At 33.8% G+C, this 17,304-nt stretch overlaps 1 protein-coding gene and 1 long non-coding RNA gene across 3 annotated transcripts in view; one reads left to right on the top strand and one right to left on the bottom strand.

Annotated features, from left to right (window-relative positions):
• The window catches only part of nkain2 (sodium/potassium transporting ATPase interacting 2), a 316,059-nt gene that overhangs the window by 184,579 nt on the left and 114,176 nt on the right, over positions 1–17,304 (top strand). The window lies entirely within an intron of this gene.
• LOC141379419 (uncharacterized) lies at positions 14,578–15,246 on the bottom strand. The gene is made up of 2 exons (XR_012396021.1): positions 15,207–15,246; positions 14,578–14,868 (listed from the first exon to the last, which is right to left on the bottom strand). It is a non-coding gene; the product is annotated as an uncharacterized lncRNA (long non-coding RNA).

The raw sequence follows: 17,304 nt of genomic DNA, 5'->3' as shown, positions 1-17,304 counted from the left end.
AACTGGATTTTTATTCTTTGATTCTGTAATTGGCATGATACACTTTTATCTGGAAAATGAAGTGTTAAGATTTGATTCATTCTAAATTCTCCTGAAAATCTTTTAAATCCAGTAGATTATGTTGAGGCTGGTGCTACCTTGATCTATGTACATAATATCTAAATGAAATACATGATGGAGCAGTTGGCACATAAGTGCGAAGACTATTCGATTTCTGGTTAGATTTATCGATGATTTCTAACCAGATACTTTCCCTGAGAATGTACGCAAATCCCTGGGCAATCCTGAGGGGCGTTTGGTCCCTAATGAACATATAAGTGAAGAGTATGGGATCAGATATAAATCAAAACTCTAAATTAAGTCATAAATGATGAATGGGGTCAATTAGAAATACAGTCTAAAATTGATAGTCACTTAAAATTGGAGTAGAATAAATTCGGTGCTGAAAAACAAATATGGGTGAATTCTAACACATACAGGAACACAGTTTGTTTCAGAAGCACTAGAAAATGCTTACATGCCGTTAACCTTCGACCATGCTGTTAGTTTCATCATTGGGCTAATAGATGAACATCTACAATATTATTTCAAGTGACTAAAATGTCAATAAAAGTCACTTTGTTAAACTGTAGAGTTGAATTTTCAGCATTAAAAGTCGATAGCGCAGAGATCAAGGTACCATAATGCAAATCACAACCAAATTGGGTGGCCGAAAACTGTTAAATAACAGAGATTGAAAGACAGACAGACAGACAGACAGACACAGAAGTTTCTGTTTCTGTTTGCCATCATTTTCATCCCCATCCATAATTTAGAAATACTTAAACTGACGCTGTTACAATTGAGCCGGTGTTACAACCTACTCTACTTTATGTGAGTCAGCTGAATGAACAGCTGAATGTGTATTTAACCTCTCTCAACACCAAAACACTTTCGTCTCTTTTCTTCTCTACCTTTCCTTCATCTGTTGTCTGCTCGATTTACTCTTCCTCCTGTCTGAAACCATTCCCATTTATCTCTGCAGATCTTTCCACTCGTTTTAATGGTCCATTTGATTCCTTTCCCCCTTTAATGGTCAGATTACCAGATTGAGTCTTGACAAAAAGAAACACTGACATTTATTTACACTGCTGTTTTGTTTTGTTTTCTCTGAGAAGGCTATCCGCTATTGGTTCCGCACACAGACTATTTGACTGTAATGCTTTTCTCTTCAGTTACTAACATCTGCTTTGCCACTATTTAAATCCACAGCAAAGCCTGAGTGCAATCACAACGACTGCATACGGTGCTTGTCTTTAGTGAAGCATGCTAATGTCTCCGACGCATCTATCCATATGGGTTGTTAGGGAAAAGTGCCGCACCAGTTTAAAGAAGTGTGGAATTTAATTTGCTCTCAGCACAGGCTGCTGCGTCTGTGAGTCTTCACTTTTGGCCCCCATGTAACCTGTCTAATGACATCTGCTCAATCGCTGAGGCTAATGATGCTTTGATCTTTATTTTTCTTTGGCTTATTCCTATCGCCAGTCCAAAAGTTTTTAAATTAGGTTAAATTAAATTAGACAAAATATGAAAAAAAAAGCATAATGATTTATTGCTACATAAAAGGATGCACGTACAAAACAAAAATAGTAGACAGGCTGGATAAAAATGGTAATTCGCTCTTTTCCTTATATAACAGCAGGAGTATTCGCAATATCCTGGAACACAAAAACTAGTAAAGTTTGTAAATAAATCAGCTAACAAAGCAGCTGCGCTAGTATTTATTATGCATTTTACAGGGATAATTATTCATTTATTCAGTTTTCTAAGGGCTTAGTTCCTTATTTATCAGGGGTCGCCACAGCGGAATGAACCAACAACTATTCCAGCATATGTTTTATGCAGCGAATTCCCTTCCAGCTGCAACCCAGTACTAGGAAACATCCATCCACACTCATTCACACTCATACACTACAGCCAATTCCGTTCATCCAATTCACCTATAGCGCATGTCTTTGGACTGTGGGGGAAACTGGAGGAAGCCCACGGCAACATGGGGAGAACATGCAAACTCCACTCAGAAATGCCCTCTGACCCAGCTGAGACTAGAACCAGGGACTTTTTTTCTGTGAGGCAACAGTGCTAACCAGAGCCATCGTTCCGCTGTTCAGAGACAGACGTTTACATCGTTCAGAGATAAGCTAAAGAGAAAATACAATTCAACTTTTCTGTAGACTATGGATTTTCTTCCAGGGTTTTGTAGCATCTGGAACAGTGATCTGATCTGTCAGCCACAGGTGATGATTTATGTTCCTGTTGGTGTGTTTCAACAAGCAAATATTCCACAAATCTGGCCAATTCAAAATATGCACACAGGTATATTAAATGAATTCATACAGCACATCACATATGCTTTACATATGTTTTAGGTAGAGATTTCCATAGATGAAGTCAACTAATTTGTTGTTGTTGTTTTATCTTTTTATTTATGAAACTCCAAACATTTGCTTGGAAATCAGCTATAATGAAAACTGTTTAAAAGCTGTTTTATTTTATTGTGAAGAAGATATTTGTGAATTTGTTAGATTAAAGTTAATGTTATGACTGGATGTCTACTGGCATATCTGTACTCCATCTCTGACCTCTCAATGAAAAATGCTGGGTTAAGGGAGATTTATACTTCTGTGTCGAGTGATCGGCGTGACCCACAGTGCCTGCCTTGCGCGTAGTCATGCATTTATAATTCTGTGCACTGTTTGTGTTGCTTTGCAAAAACGCTTTTGAAACACTAGCTGGCAGTGAGATTTTTTTGTTCCTCTGTGTCGAGTTTCCGCGAGTGTTTTGTTTTTTTCTGAATGCTACAAGTACCTAAAGCTTTCTCATTCAGAGGCGGGAACCGGCGTACGTGCAGCGATTATAATCATAAAGGTAAACACAAAACAAAAGTTTCCATATGAAGCATCTTCACGGGACTCAACACTTGTGAACGCTCGCTCCATCTGGCTCACAGCACCACTCACGCTCATCACTGGTACCAAGCCGACCAATCACAGAGCTTGCGCTACGTATCGTTGCGATGTGTAGTTACATTTTTTGAGAGACGTGCATTAGCCACACAGCGGGCTGTGCGATCATGTGAAAGCTGCACCAGACCATACGCATGCACTTGACGCAGAAGTATAAATCAGCATTTACACACAATCCATTTGTGTTGGGACAACATAAAGGAATTTTGTTAACTTATTTGTTTTTACAAATTTTAGTGAAAATAAAGGTGCTTTCACACTAGCACTTTTGGTCCGCAACCGGATTTGTTTGATGTCAGAGCTCAGTACACTTAGCTAGTGTAAACAATGTCTTCTGAGCACGGTGCACACCTGCGAACCGTCTAACCGAAAGAGGTGGTTTGTGGTACGGTTTGCATGAACTCTGGTCCGGTTTACTTCTGATATGAATGCAACCGTACCAAATAACTGAAGTGAACCGCCAACTGTACAACAAACGTTAGTTTTCACACTGTTCATTTGTGCTTATGTCTGTAAAAAAACATTAGCATTCCATTTAAGACAGGGGTCTCAAACTGCTGGCACGGGGCCATTTGCTGCTTCCCTCCTCCCTCCGGCCCGCAACTGACCTCAAACGAGATTCGCCCCCCAAAACATATGTTTTTTAATCAATGTTGCACAGTCGCATATAGGCACTTGTGGTATTGACCTCCCACCTACTGGACATTTAAATTACTGCACTGTATGTTCGGGTTACTTTTGGTTTCTTTCAGTATTGCGGTTGAGACTAAAGCACATGCAGATTATTTCTGGACATGATTTAAACGTTGAAATGTATATCTGTAAGTGCTTTATTTTTACTAAAGCTCTACTTTTGAAAATATTCAAGTGTCATTTGATTATTTTTATTATTCATGCCACCTGTATTGTGTTGTACAAACACCTCTCACAAGTTATGATGGTGGTAAAAATATGATCATTTTGCTAATATTCAATTCAAATGGTCTCATTAAATAGATTTTGCTTATATGCATGTTAACATTTTTATAAAAAGTGTGCAATAGTGAAATTTGACTGCTGCCTGAATTGAACATGTTAAAGTAAAAGGGATATCCCACCATGTGTATAAATATACTTTACCCCTCTTTATTGTATACTCACAAAAAAAAAGAAATATATTTAGAAGAACAATTGCCAATGAAGTCACTAAAGTTACCCAATCTTGGGGCAGGATAATAATTATTATTATTATGCCTATTATTAAATGGTAGTATTTTCAAAGCAATTTAAACTACCCCTTCAATATATACCACTTCAATAAGAAACAAAAAGAAGGAGCTTTGACTGCATATATATGGGGAATTTCTGAGTGCATCAATTACATCAGGTTTCTACTTTTTTGGTGTGCTTGAATGTTAAAGCGACCCTTATATAAATTGTCAGTCACTGATATGGCCCCCTGACAATTTGAGTTTGAGACCCCTGATTTTAGATGACACTACATTCATATACAATGCTGTTGAGTGTGTAAGTGCATAAGTACATAGTGGATAAGTGCATAGTGTATTGTGTGTCATTTTGGATGCAACAATAGTGAAAACAAACCAGCCAAGAAAGTGGCAAGGGAGGGCAATCAAACATGGGTTCAGACCAGGCAGTCGAACCAAGTGTGAAAGCACCCTAAAATAATTAAGTTGTCCCCAAAAAAACTTTTTCACCTGTGTGAATTCTGTGGTTTCAGCTCATTTTAAATAAGTAATTTGAACAAGTATAAAAAAAAAAAATTGAGTGCTGTTAATTTCTGTTTACACACTTTGTAAGATAAAATAATTGCAATTACAAGTCTGGAACAGAGATCAGCCAAAGTAATTCAAAACAAAACAGAAAAAGCGTCCAGTTGCCGATCTCATTGTTTTTTGATATCCGGCCAGTCGACCTGTGCATCTCTATTGGAGGGCAACCAAGCAAGATGGTGCACAGTGAAAACTCAACACCAATTAGTCACCCTGAAGTGCCATGTATCATCCATGAAACAGCCCATATTCTCTTTTGCCCTTGTCTCATTTATAACTCTCGTCCCCTGCACTTTTTTCTGTCCGCCCTCCAGAAAGCAGTTGCAGACTTCAGAGGTTGGAAGCCCTTTCACTCTCATCTTCCCTTTCACGTCCCCTTTTCTATCATTTCCCATGATTCTCATCCAATTCGCTGTGTAAATGACATGCAGATAAGAGTTTTGCTGTAACTTGGCCTATTTTTTTTCTTGCGAGGCTCAGTGGCTTTTGATTTGGCTGTTGCTTTCATCTTCAACCCTCTTCTTTTGTTTTGATCATCCATAGTCTGCTCTCAATAATGACCGAAAAAAGAGGGCTTGTGTCACATAGAAGGTGCCTCTGGCCCGTCTGCATTGTTCACCAAATAACATGTGATTCCCTCTCAATTGAACTCATTTTGACTCTCATTTATGTTACTGGAGAGAAAATTACATCATGGCACAGGAACCACCCTACCGAGTTTTCTTGCTTTGAAATATGTAGTTCTAATGTAATGCAGTATTTTATTATTAACACTTTTATTTTCTCAAAAAAACATATCTCTAAAGGTGCCGTTGACTTGAATTTTTCCCTGGAAGAAATCCATATACTGTATTCAAAAAAAACTAATCTAATTAGTTTACAAATGACGTTATTGCATAATAAAATAAATTGAAGCAGGGAAAAAGTATGAACACATGAAGAAAGTAAAGTGTAGAAAGGCAGTGAATGCCCAGACAGAAGCTGAAATCTATCAGTAGTTTTTCAGCAACCCTCTGCCCTTCATCAGAGTAAATTAATATTAGCTGCCTCAGTCTAACATCTACATTAGCAGGATGATAAAGATGGTGGACATTTCAGCAAGACAATGATACAAAACACAGCCAAGGAAACTCTCAAATGCTTTCAGTGAAAGAAAACCAAGCTGTAGAATGGCCCAGCCAATCACCTGACTAATCTAATATATAATTCTAAATGAGATCAGATTTGATAGACGAGACCCACAGAACCATCAGTATTTTACACTCTGTTGAAGTCTATGAAAAACTCAAACCTGAGCAATTCATGTGACTTCATTCTCCACATGATTCTCCACATACCAAAAAAGCCTTTTACATAAAGTATTAACATCGTTTCAGTACTTCAGGACTTTCTCCTTGTGTCATTTCATTGTTATTACACATAACGCATTTTCAGATTTATTTTTGTTTTGCTTTATTTTTATGTTTTTATTGTTTGGGTTTTTACTAAAATCTTGTTCAATTACATGTCAACAGCTCATTTAGAACTATTATTCCCAGGAAAAAAAAACATGACATGCTCAAAACTTATTTTTCCTGCTGTATGTTGCTGTGGAAAATAAAAATATAGATCACTTGAAAATTCTCTGAATGTCTATAAGTAAATGATATTTCTATCAAATTTAAAGTAATAAAAAAGTGTTTATATTATTTTTTAGAAAGCACAGTATTAATTATTTAACCTCAGGTTAGTTAATAGATCAATATTTGGCACAACCTAAAGCTTTTAGTAAAAAAAATGACTTTAAAAGACAATGTATTTGTCACGTTCACCATCAATCCAGGCTTGCGGATCGCTGGTAAACAAGCACCTTCTCCCAGACTACAATTCTGTCACTATGAACTACATTTCCTGTCATGCAACTCACACGCACCTGTTCAGGGTCTCCCTTGATAACGCACACATAGCTGGAAGCTGTTCAAGGACTCATTACACAGACTATTTATACACCGCACTTGCACACACACATTGCTGAGTCTTGTTATTCTAACACCACAAAGTGTTTTCGTGTCTAGCCGTGTTTTTTAACTTTTTTTCTTGTTTTATTGTTTCCGTTGTTTTTGCCGTCTGTCCTCACCATTCGCCTGTTTTGACCACATATTTTGGATTACCTGTATACCTGTTTGCTCTAGTCATCGACCATTGCCTGCCTGGGCATTTTCTGTTTAATAAATACTGTACGTGGATCCTCAACTCTGTTGTCCAGCGTCCACAATATTAAAGTATTTTATTGTATTTTTTGTAAGAACTGTTATCAGTGCTTTATAGAATAACACAAAAAATAATATTTGGTAACACTTTAGTTTAAGCCGCAATTCACACCATTTACAACAGGCTTTTTACCTGCCTATTTTAAGGTATTAACTGTTTATTAGCATTTATAAAGTTCTAAAGTTTTTAGATGGTTTGTTAATACATGAATTGTACATTAAAATAAAGCGTGACCCAGTATTTAACTTAAACCGATACCTAGTAGATGCAGTAAACCCATAAAAACAGATTATTTTGCTTCTAGTGGTCTCTTCATTTGTTTTAGAGAGCTGTAAAAGCTATGCAACTTTTCAGTCAAGAATCAAACATATGAATTGGTATTCATGCAACAGCACCTGTCACATAGTAACAGGAAATATCAGTGAATATGATGTATCAGATTTAGACATCAAAACATCAATTCTTCTTCCAAACATTGATATCGTAAGTATTGAAATGAATGTCTGATCTATTGTTAATTTTCTTGGGCCAGACGTTATTGTATTTCACACGCAAGAGAGGATATTGAAAAACGTGTCAATATCATTTACATCTGTAAGGTGTTAGGAAATGAAACTGTAATTCTTTCTGCCGATTTTAATATTTACCAAGTATGTTTCCCCTGAGGTTGTTTGTGATGAGACGGCATTTTAAAACGTGTTTGGTGATTGATGGCTGACTTGAGGTAAACAACCGGTCCAGAGGACAATAAATTTGGTAATGGAATGCAGTCTTTTGATGATGAATAAGAAAGAACTTTGTAAAAAATAAAAATAAATAATAATAATAATAATAAAAGTCTCTTCTTCTTCTTTTTTTCTTTTTTATGGATTTCATAATTATTTAATCCGATTCTAAGAACAATGATTATTTTTAATGAAACAAAAGTGCCAACAGTTTGTTCAGATTCCTAAATTAATCCTCCTTTTGTATGTGTGCATGAGTTTAAAAGACAATGTCACCAATGAAGTTTGATTCAAGAACAAATCTTTGTCTTGTTTTCTGACTCTTAAATGAATACCTGTTGTGAAATCTGAATAAGAAATGAATTCTTCTGAGTCTTTTTTTTTTTTTACTTAATCAAAAACATTTTGGACCAAGAGTTTTTATATTAATAAAGCATGTTTTGTTTGTAAATGAATTCAAAAGTCATTGGGCCCAATCATACACCTGGCGCAATAAGGCGCAAGACATGTTTTGTGTGATTTGTTGTTATTTTGAGACCAGCGCAACCCTAATTTTTATAGTAAATAGTTTTGCGTCTCATTGTTTAAATACCAAATAAATTTGTGCCACTTTGTGAACTCATGGGTGTGCCTGTCTAGAAAAGAGGTGTGGGCACATTGTTGGTGCCTTGCTATTTTAAGAAACTGAAATAGACCGCGTTGTTGACCAATTGAAAGTCCGGCACTGAGTGCGTTAGTTGTGCGTCTATGTCTCCTAACGCTTACACATTGCTTAACACACAAAAGATGTACGACAATACACAAAAAGCTTTACAAAAGAAAAAATGTAAGGATTAAAATGTTACAAAAATTATTATTTTCTACATAAATATAAAAACCACTGCCTCCATGCCTTTTTCATCTCAGGGGGCTTTTTTCAGTTTATTCATGACAATTTGCTTTTGTTTATTGTTATTATTATTATTATTATTATTACTATTATTATTATTACTATTATTATTATTATTATTATTTATATGTGTATTTATATTTGTTTTAATAAAAACAAGTTTAGATTTGCCCACCTGTCGTGTTATGAAGACGTACTGTATGCATCACCATATGGGGCATAAGAATATTACGTGTGTTTGGATATAACAGTTTTTTTCACACTTTGCTATTATTGTTCATTTATTCATTTACTGGAAATTAGAACTGAATTTAGAAATAGTTTTGAAACAAGTTTTTGCGCTTAACAAATGAAATTAAATATGTAGGCTGGATGACTTCAGTAGAGTGCGTATAACACTGTTTCCTTATCTAAGTAAAGGAGTAAAGAGTAAAAGTAAAGTCAAGAGAAAGTAAAGAGGCTGTATGGAGGAGGCTCATTCTCTATCCTCACGCTGCAGATGGTCTGTTTAACTGATTTCTCGCTTCCGAAACGTTCAGCTGGGTTAATTATAAGCACGTGCTCCTCTCGACATTATCGAAACTACAATCGAAATATGTTTAACATACTGATCAATATATAATTCTATATTATATATATATCTGGCCACATGAGTGATGTCGATGCTGTCACATAACTGTATTTTGGCTCATTTCAACTGTTTCAGACAAAAGCAATCAGTGTGGGGTGAAGAGAAATCCAAATGGTAGAAATGTAATTTATTTTCTTTTTCGGCTTAGTCCCTTTAATAATCAGGGGTCGCCACAGCGGAATGAACCATCAACTTATCCAGCATATGTTTTACGCAGCAAATGACCTTCCAGCTGCTGTACAGTATTAAATATTATTTATCAGGAGTCGTCACAGTAGAATAAACCACCTTAAATTTAATTAAATTCAGTTTAATTAAAATTAAACATTTTTATTTGTGTGGTGTTTTTTTATCTATAATTTTTTTAAGTAAACATCTATTTTTGATTTTGAGCTGTTTAAATTTGGCCACAGACATTTTTTATATGTCCAAATATTTCATACTGAAAGTTTCCCTCTCTGTTGTCCCTCTGTAAAGTGTCCAGCTTGATCTGTTGTTTTGCGTGTGAGTTGAAGAGATGAAGAAGTCTGTGGGTCCCACCTCATCAAGCCCCTGTCCTCCGCAGGGCTCCCCCTGACAGTGTGGCAGTATCAATGATTTCCTCAGCCTGGGTAACAAATGGGGCAGCCCTTGCTCCCCTACGCTTTCTATCTAAAAAGTGAATTACCTCTCTAATATCCAGCCTGCTGAGCCGATCAATACAGCGCCCGAGGAACTGATGAGCGGTGACTGCTTTGGAAGCTTCTCCACCCCCTTCTCGTTTTCTCTGTTTTTCTTTCTTCTTCTTCGTCTCTGTTCTGTCTCTCGCTCAAAGTACCAGGCTGATACTAGGTGTCAGAGGGTAATACCTTGGTACTTTGATATATAGGCATCATGGTATTCCAAGATATATCAAAGCATTCCATGGTACTTTTTTATTTGATTAGCATATAGGCTTTGTTCACTTCGTACTCGATTCTGATGTTTTTCAAATTCAATCTTTGAACTTGACCCTCAGTAAGATCCTATTAATTCTGTTGTTCACATATAGTTTTAGTAGTGAGTGAAATCTTTCTGGGCTTCCCTTGAAAACTTGGTATAAACTATTTTATGGACTATTAAGAAACAAATTATTTGTTATGGTCAATGATTTTGTTGTTTTCATGTTTTAAAATTACTTCAAAGAAGTGTTGCCATGTTCTCTGACTATAAGCAGCACTTATTAAACATCTTTGGGCTTAAATTATTTAGTTTATAGATTTAATAAAGTAGGCAGTTGTATAAATTTTGGTGTGTGGTTTACTGTTTATTAATGATAAAGTGTTTGGTTTAATTTTTATATGGGATTATTCTTATTTGATTTGCTTTTCTAGTGAGATCTTGCAACACTGATGGGTCAAGACATTTTTTTGCACCATGCAAACAGAGAAGAGACAACTCTGAAACTCATATTTAAAGGTCCCCAGAAGTGAGATGTTTTCCAATTTTAGGGAGCATTTGATTGGACAAAATATCTGACAAGAAGCTAAAATCGTTATGTCATAATACTGATTTCAATGGAACTTAAAAAATAATGGACAAACAAAGCAACATTGCAAAACATATTTCTGTGTGCACCACAGGAGTAAGAGGGTCATACAGGTTTTGAATAAACATAGGGTTGAGTAAGTCATGATAGGAACTTCACTTTTGGGCTGTCTATGTAAATTGATCAAAAGTAGCAGTTAAGATTTTTATGATTGAAAATGTGGTCTATGTCTATACCTAATGTTCCTTTTAACTTCCACATGGTTGAAATGTCACAGTTTCCACAAAATATTAAGCAGCACACCTTTTATTTTTACTTTGCAATAATGAGAAATGTTACTTGAGCACCAAATCAACATATAAGTTTGAAAGTTATGAAAGACCATGTGACACTTTTATTTAAAATTGAAAGAAATCTATCTGTCAATCTGTCAAAAAGGCCAATCAGAAATGTAGTATATTAAAAATAAAGTTTCTTCATTGAACATTCATAAAACCTCTCCATTGATCTAAAAGATTATTTATGGTGTAAAATGATTATAAATAGTTATTAAAATTATCTTAACACTACAAAAAATATATATTTTAGAACATTATTATTAAAGTCACCATGAAATGGAGATTGCTGAGATTTTTATTTTAGTATGATGATATCTTACTAAATAAATTAAGCAAGTTCAAAATGTCAGCAGAGGCCTTACAGTGGTTTGGGTCTTATTTGGGTGGAAGACAGCAATGTGTGAGGGTCAATGGGGGTGTGAATTCTAACAATATGGGAGTACCTCAAGGGTCTGTTCTTGGCCCATTGTTGTTTACAATGTACATAAATGATCTTCCAAATTTGCTGCCCAGGGGTACAACAGTCAGTTATATGCAGATAACACCGTCATCTATGTGTCTGCTAGAACACTTTGCCGGGCAGGTGAGCAACTGACACAGGCTTTACAACATATTTTAAGACAGCTTGAGCTTTCTCATTTAACGCTAAATGTCAAGAAAACAGTTTCTATGCGTTTCTCTGTTAAAAATAGGCCTCTAAGGTATACATTTGAGGTGTTGATTAAATATAAAGTTATTGAAGAAGTGAATGAATTTAAATATCTTGGTATGACTCTACGTTAATTTAAAATGTGAGTCATGTTAAAAATATGTGTAAAAAGATCAAGCAAAATCAAATTGTTTTTGTTTTATTGTAAGTTTTGTAACATAACAAACTGCAAAACTATAGATGCACACAATGATATTCTCTCCCTTAACATATTGCATTACATCATGGTCACAAGCCTCTTTAATTACATTGAAGCCTATTAACTCAATATATAAACAAGCAGTTAAAATTATGGACAAGCCTATGCGATAGCATTATTGTGAAGTTTTATGTAAACATAACCTTTTTAGTTGTGATTATTGTTTTATTGGTAACACTTTACAATAAGGGTGCATTAGTTAACATTAGTTAATGCATTAGTTAACATGAACTAACAATGAATAACGCATTTATTAAGCATTACCTAACCTTTGTTAATGTTAACTAAACATTTATTTATGTGTTAGCTAATGCATTAGTAAACATGATCTAACAGTAATTAAGGACTTTGTTCAGCATTACTTAATCTTTGTTAATGTTTATTTACACATTATCTAATGCATCTCTTTACATGAACAGCTTAATTAGTTCATGTTTACTCACTCATACACTAACGCATTTGTTAATGGATTAGATCACTTGATCTTATAATGAACAACACATTTATAAAGCAATACTGAATCCTTGTTCATGAAAACTTACAATGTTAGTTAACGCGTTAGTTAACATGAACAACATGTTAGCATAACTGGTAAAGCTTTTAATAAGTGCATAGTTCCTGATCAATGTCAGGGACAAAGGAGGACTCTTTTGGAGTGTATTACATCAGAACCTCAGCTTTAACTGTTATTCATGCTCACTAACACTTTACTAACATGATTTATCATTAACAAAGCATTTATTCATAGAATTATGATCCTTATTGTAAAGTGTACACTATTTCAACATTACCTAATGCTTAAGTAACGTCAATTAACACTTTACTAACATGATTTATCATTAACAAAGCATTTATTATTAGAAATATGATCCTTATTGTAAAGTGTACACTACTCCGACATTACCTAATGCTTAAGTAACGTTAATTAACACTTTACTAACATGATTTATCATTAACAAATCATTTATTAATAGAATTATGATCCTTATTGTAAAGTGTACACTATTTCAACATTACCTAATGCTTAAGTAACGTTAATTAACACTTTACTAACATGATTTATCATTAACAATGCATTTATTAATAGAATTATGATCCTTATTGTGGTAACACTTTACAATAAGGGTGCATTAGTTAACATTAGTTAATGCATTAGTTAACATGAACTAACAATGAATAACGCATTTATTAAGCATTACCTAACCTTTGTTAATGTTAACTAAACATTTATTTATGTGTTAGCTAATGCATTAGTAAACATGATCTAACAGTAATTAAGGACTTTGTTCAGCATTACTTAATCTTTGTTAATGTTTATTTACACATTATCTAATGCATCTCTTTACATGAACAGCTTAATTAGTTCATGTTTACTCACTCATACACTAACGCATTTGTTAATGGATTAGATCACTTGATCTTATAATGAACAACACATTTATAAAGCAATACTGAATCCTTGTTAATGAAAACTTACAATGTTAGTTAACGCGTTAGTTAACATGAACAACATGTTAGCATAACTGGTAAAGCTTTTAATAAGTGCATAGTTCCTGATCAATGTCAGGGACAAAGGAGGACTCTTTTGGAGTGTATTACATCAGAACCTCAGCTTTAACTGTTATTCATGCTCACTAACACTTTACTAACATGATTTATCATTAACAAAGCATTTATTCATAGAATTATGATCCTTATTGTAAAGTGTACACTACTCCGACATTACCTAATGCTTAAGTAACGTCAATTAACACTTTACTAACATGATTTATCATTAACAAAGCATTTATTCATGGAATTATGATCCTTATTGTAAAGTGTACACTATTTCAACATTACCTAATGCTTAAGTAACGTCAATTAACACTTTACTAACATGATTTATCATTAACAAAGCATTTATTCATGGAATTATGATCCTTATTGTAAAGTGTACACTATTTCAACATTACCTAATGCTTAAGTAACGTTAATTAACACTTTACTAACATGACTTATCATTAACAAAGCATTTATTCATATAATTATGATTCTTATTGTAAAGTGTACACTATTCCAACATTACCTAATGCTTAAGTAACGTTAATTAACACTTTACTAACATGATTTATCATTAACAAAGCATTTATTCATATAATTATGATTCTTATTGTAAAGTGTACACTATTCCAACATTACCTAATGCTTAAGTAACGTTAATTAACACTTTACTAACATGATTTATCATTAACAAAGCATTTATTCATATAATTATGATTCTTATTGTAAAGTGTACACTATTCCAACATTACCTAATGCTTAAGTAACGTTAATTAACACTTTACTAACATGATTTATCATTAACAAAGCATTTATTAATAGAATTATGATCCTTATTGTAAAGTGTACACTATTTCAACATTACCTAATGTTTAACTAACAATAAATAACACTTTACTAACATGACTTACCACCAAACCAACAATAACTAATGTTACTAACATCTGTGGGTTCATTAAAAGTCATTATTGATTTTCCTGGACCCAAAAAATACTCAAAACCATGTATCACTCAGACTTTTTAAAACCTTTAATACATTACATAGTTATGTCAATTATAAAAACATAAACACATTTTTAGTTTTAAGATAATTAATCTCTGCAAAACTGGGAAAGTGGTTTTTGCCAAGATTGCCAAGGTTCATGGTACTTCCAGGATGCAAATGTTGTTTAATAAGTGGCATAAGGTGATTGCAGGACCTTTGATGAACAAGCAAAAATGCTTTTTTGTGTGTGTGTGTGTGTGTGCAACCCCCAGCCTTCCAAATACACATTTTCTTCTGTGCCACGTCTTCCACGTCCATACTGCAAAATATGCACGCAATAAACACAAAGATAAATATACAATATAAATAAGTTAAATACAGATAAGGTGTTCAACAAATCAACAATTATTTGGTGCTTTAAGCACACAATGACATTTTATTATTTCTGTAATATGTCTTGCATGTAAGTTATATATTATTCATCTTTTATTTGTGGAGGAAGTTGATTTCATCATGTATGCATCAATCTTTATTGTGCAAACAACAAATGGTTAATGTATTCACGTTCAACATGCAGAAAGCAACATAAATATGTCTAACTGTATGCAATTAATTAGTATTATTTGTTGTTTTAAAATATTAAAATTCATTGCTTACCTGCTGTTGCACTGAATTCTATTACTTCCGTTTCTTTATTGGGCTGTCGTCGCGGCTCGCGGGCACGAGCGCCGGTGAAAGGGTTCCGGAAGTAAAATTCGCGATCATTAATTCAAAGTTTTACCGCTAATTATTTAATTCCAGAAGACGCATTTGTCAATAACTCTTTAGCGATGTGGTTGTATATAAGTTGCTATTGTGGTTGCGGATTAGGAATTCGTTGGCAAACTTTTGTAGTCCATTAAAAAAACTACACTACCCATAATTCGTCAACAGTCTGGCGGGTAACGGAAGTTGTGCTTGATGATGGCAAGCGGTTAAATGGAGAAAAGTAATTTGAGCTCTTGCCTTCAAGCGGGAGAAAGACCAAAGAAAAACCAAACGATGAATTTACAGAAATGTCTGGTAAGTAGCTTTAATCAAACTTTTTTACCAAATGGTAACACTTTTTAATATTGCTGAACTTAATATTAGGTCATACTTATAGTTTACTAACATGAACCAACAATACATGTATTAAAGTATTTATTGATTAACAATAATTAATGAAAATACAGTTGATCATTGTTTGTTAATGTTAACCAGCACATCTTTTAGGAATACATTTTAATATTTTACATTAGTAAAATGTAAGATTTTAATAATACATTAGTAAATGGTTGATAAATTATGTTCATTGTTTGTTCATGTTTGTAAATGCATTACCTAACATGAACTATGATTCCTGTAACGTTAACAAATGTACTTTTTTTGTAATCTAAAGTTTATTTTAGTTACTCAACCATGGAAGGTGGTGAAGTGCAACAAAGGAGTCCTGGAGATTTTTGACAAAGGAAGCAACGTGACAGATGTGTCCCGAAAGTATGGTGTGGACTGAAACACGATTATGCAGAGTGCAGCTATTGCTGAACTGGCCATTGCAGCTCTTATTTTATGCAGAACTATACAGAAATTCAAAATAAACAGGGAGAGAAATTATTAAGCATTTACACAAAATTGTCAAGATGATATTATGGCAGATGAGAGCATTGCCCACAAAATACAACCCATGAAAAATGAGGGGAAGTTGCTTTTAATAAAAAAATTATTGATTGTTGTAAAGAAAAAAAAAGGTTTTATATGTATATGTATATACACTTTTTATACTTTATTTTTTTATTGTTTAATTGTTATGTTACTTATTTGTTTCTTTTTTATATATTATTGCACAGTAATGTACATTAATAAAGATTTTGAAAGTCTAAGTGATACATGGTTTTGAGTGATTTTGGGATCCAGGAAAATCAAAAATGAACCCACAGATGTTAATAACATTAGTTATTGTTGGTTTGGTGGTAAGTCATGTTAGTAAAGTGTTAATAAATGTTAGTTAAGCATTAGGTAATGTTGAAATAGTGCACACTTTACAATAAGGGTCACACTTTACAATAAGGTTCATTAGTTAATGTTAATTATTGCATTTACTATCATGAACAAACAATGAACAATACATCTACTACTGTATTTGTTCATGTTAGTTAACGTTAGTTAATGAAAATACAGTTGTTCATTGTTAGTTCATGTTAACTCACGGTGCATTAACTAATGTTAACAAGCATGGACTTGGATGTTAATAATGCATTAGTAAATGTTCAATTATGATTAATAAATGCTGTACATGTGTTGTTCATGATTAGTTCATATTAGTAAATGCATTAACTAATGAACCTTATTGTAAAGTGTTACCAATAAATGTGCTTACAACTAAAATGGATTATTAACTAGGGGGTGGGGCTTTTTTTGCGCATCATTCCATTATAGCAAACTAAAGGTAAAAGGGGCGAGTCTGATAATATTCTGGCTAAAGCCATCAAACTGACATCATCAGTAAAGAACTGCCACTCCAAACACCGAAACAAATGGTCAGAATGATTGAAGATTACTAAAACAACCTTTTTTAATGGATTTACTCACATTTATTAGTTGTTTACCTACAGAATAACAATGTGCGCTAGCAAAATAAACATTGTAAATTTTGATTTCACACAGACTTTAAGGGTGAACTACCTACTACGTACAATATAAAATAACTTTTGATTTTACGGCCATAAAAAAAGCT

The sequence above is a fragment of the Danio rerio genome, chromosome 20, assembly GCF_049306965.1.
Source record: "Danio rerio strain Tuebingen ecotype United States chromosome 20, GRCz12tu, whole genome shotgun sequence".
Taxonomy (NCBI): domain Eukaryota; kingdom Metazoa; phylum Chordata; class Actinopteri; order Cypriniformes; family Danionidae; genus Danio; species Danio rerio.
This window is presented reverse-complemented; position numbering and strand designations above follow the sequence as displayed.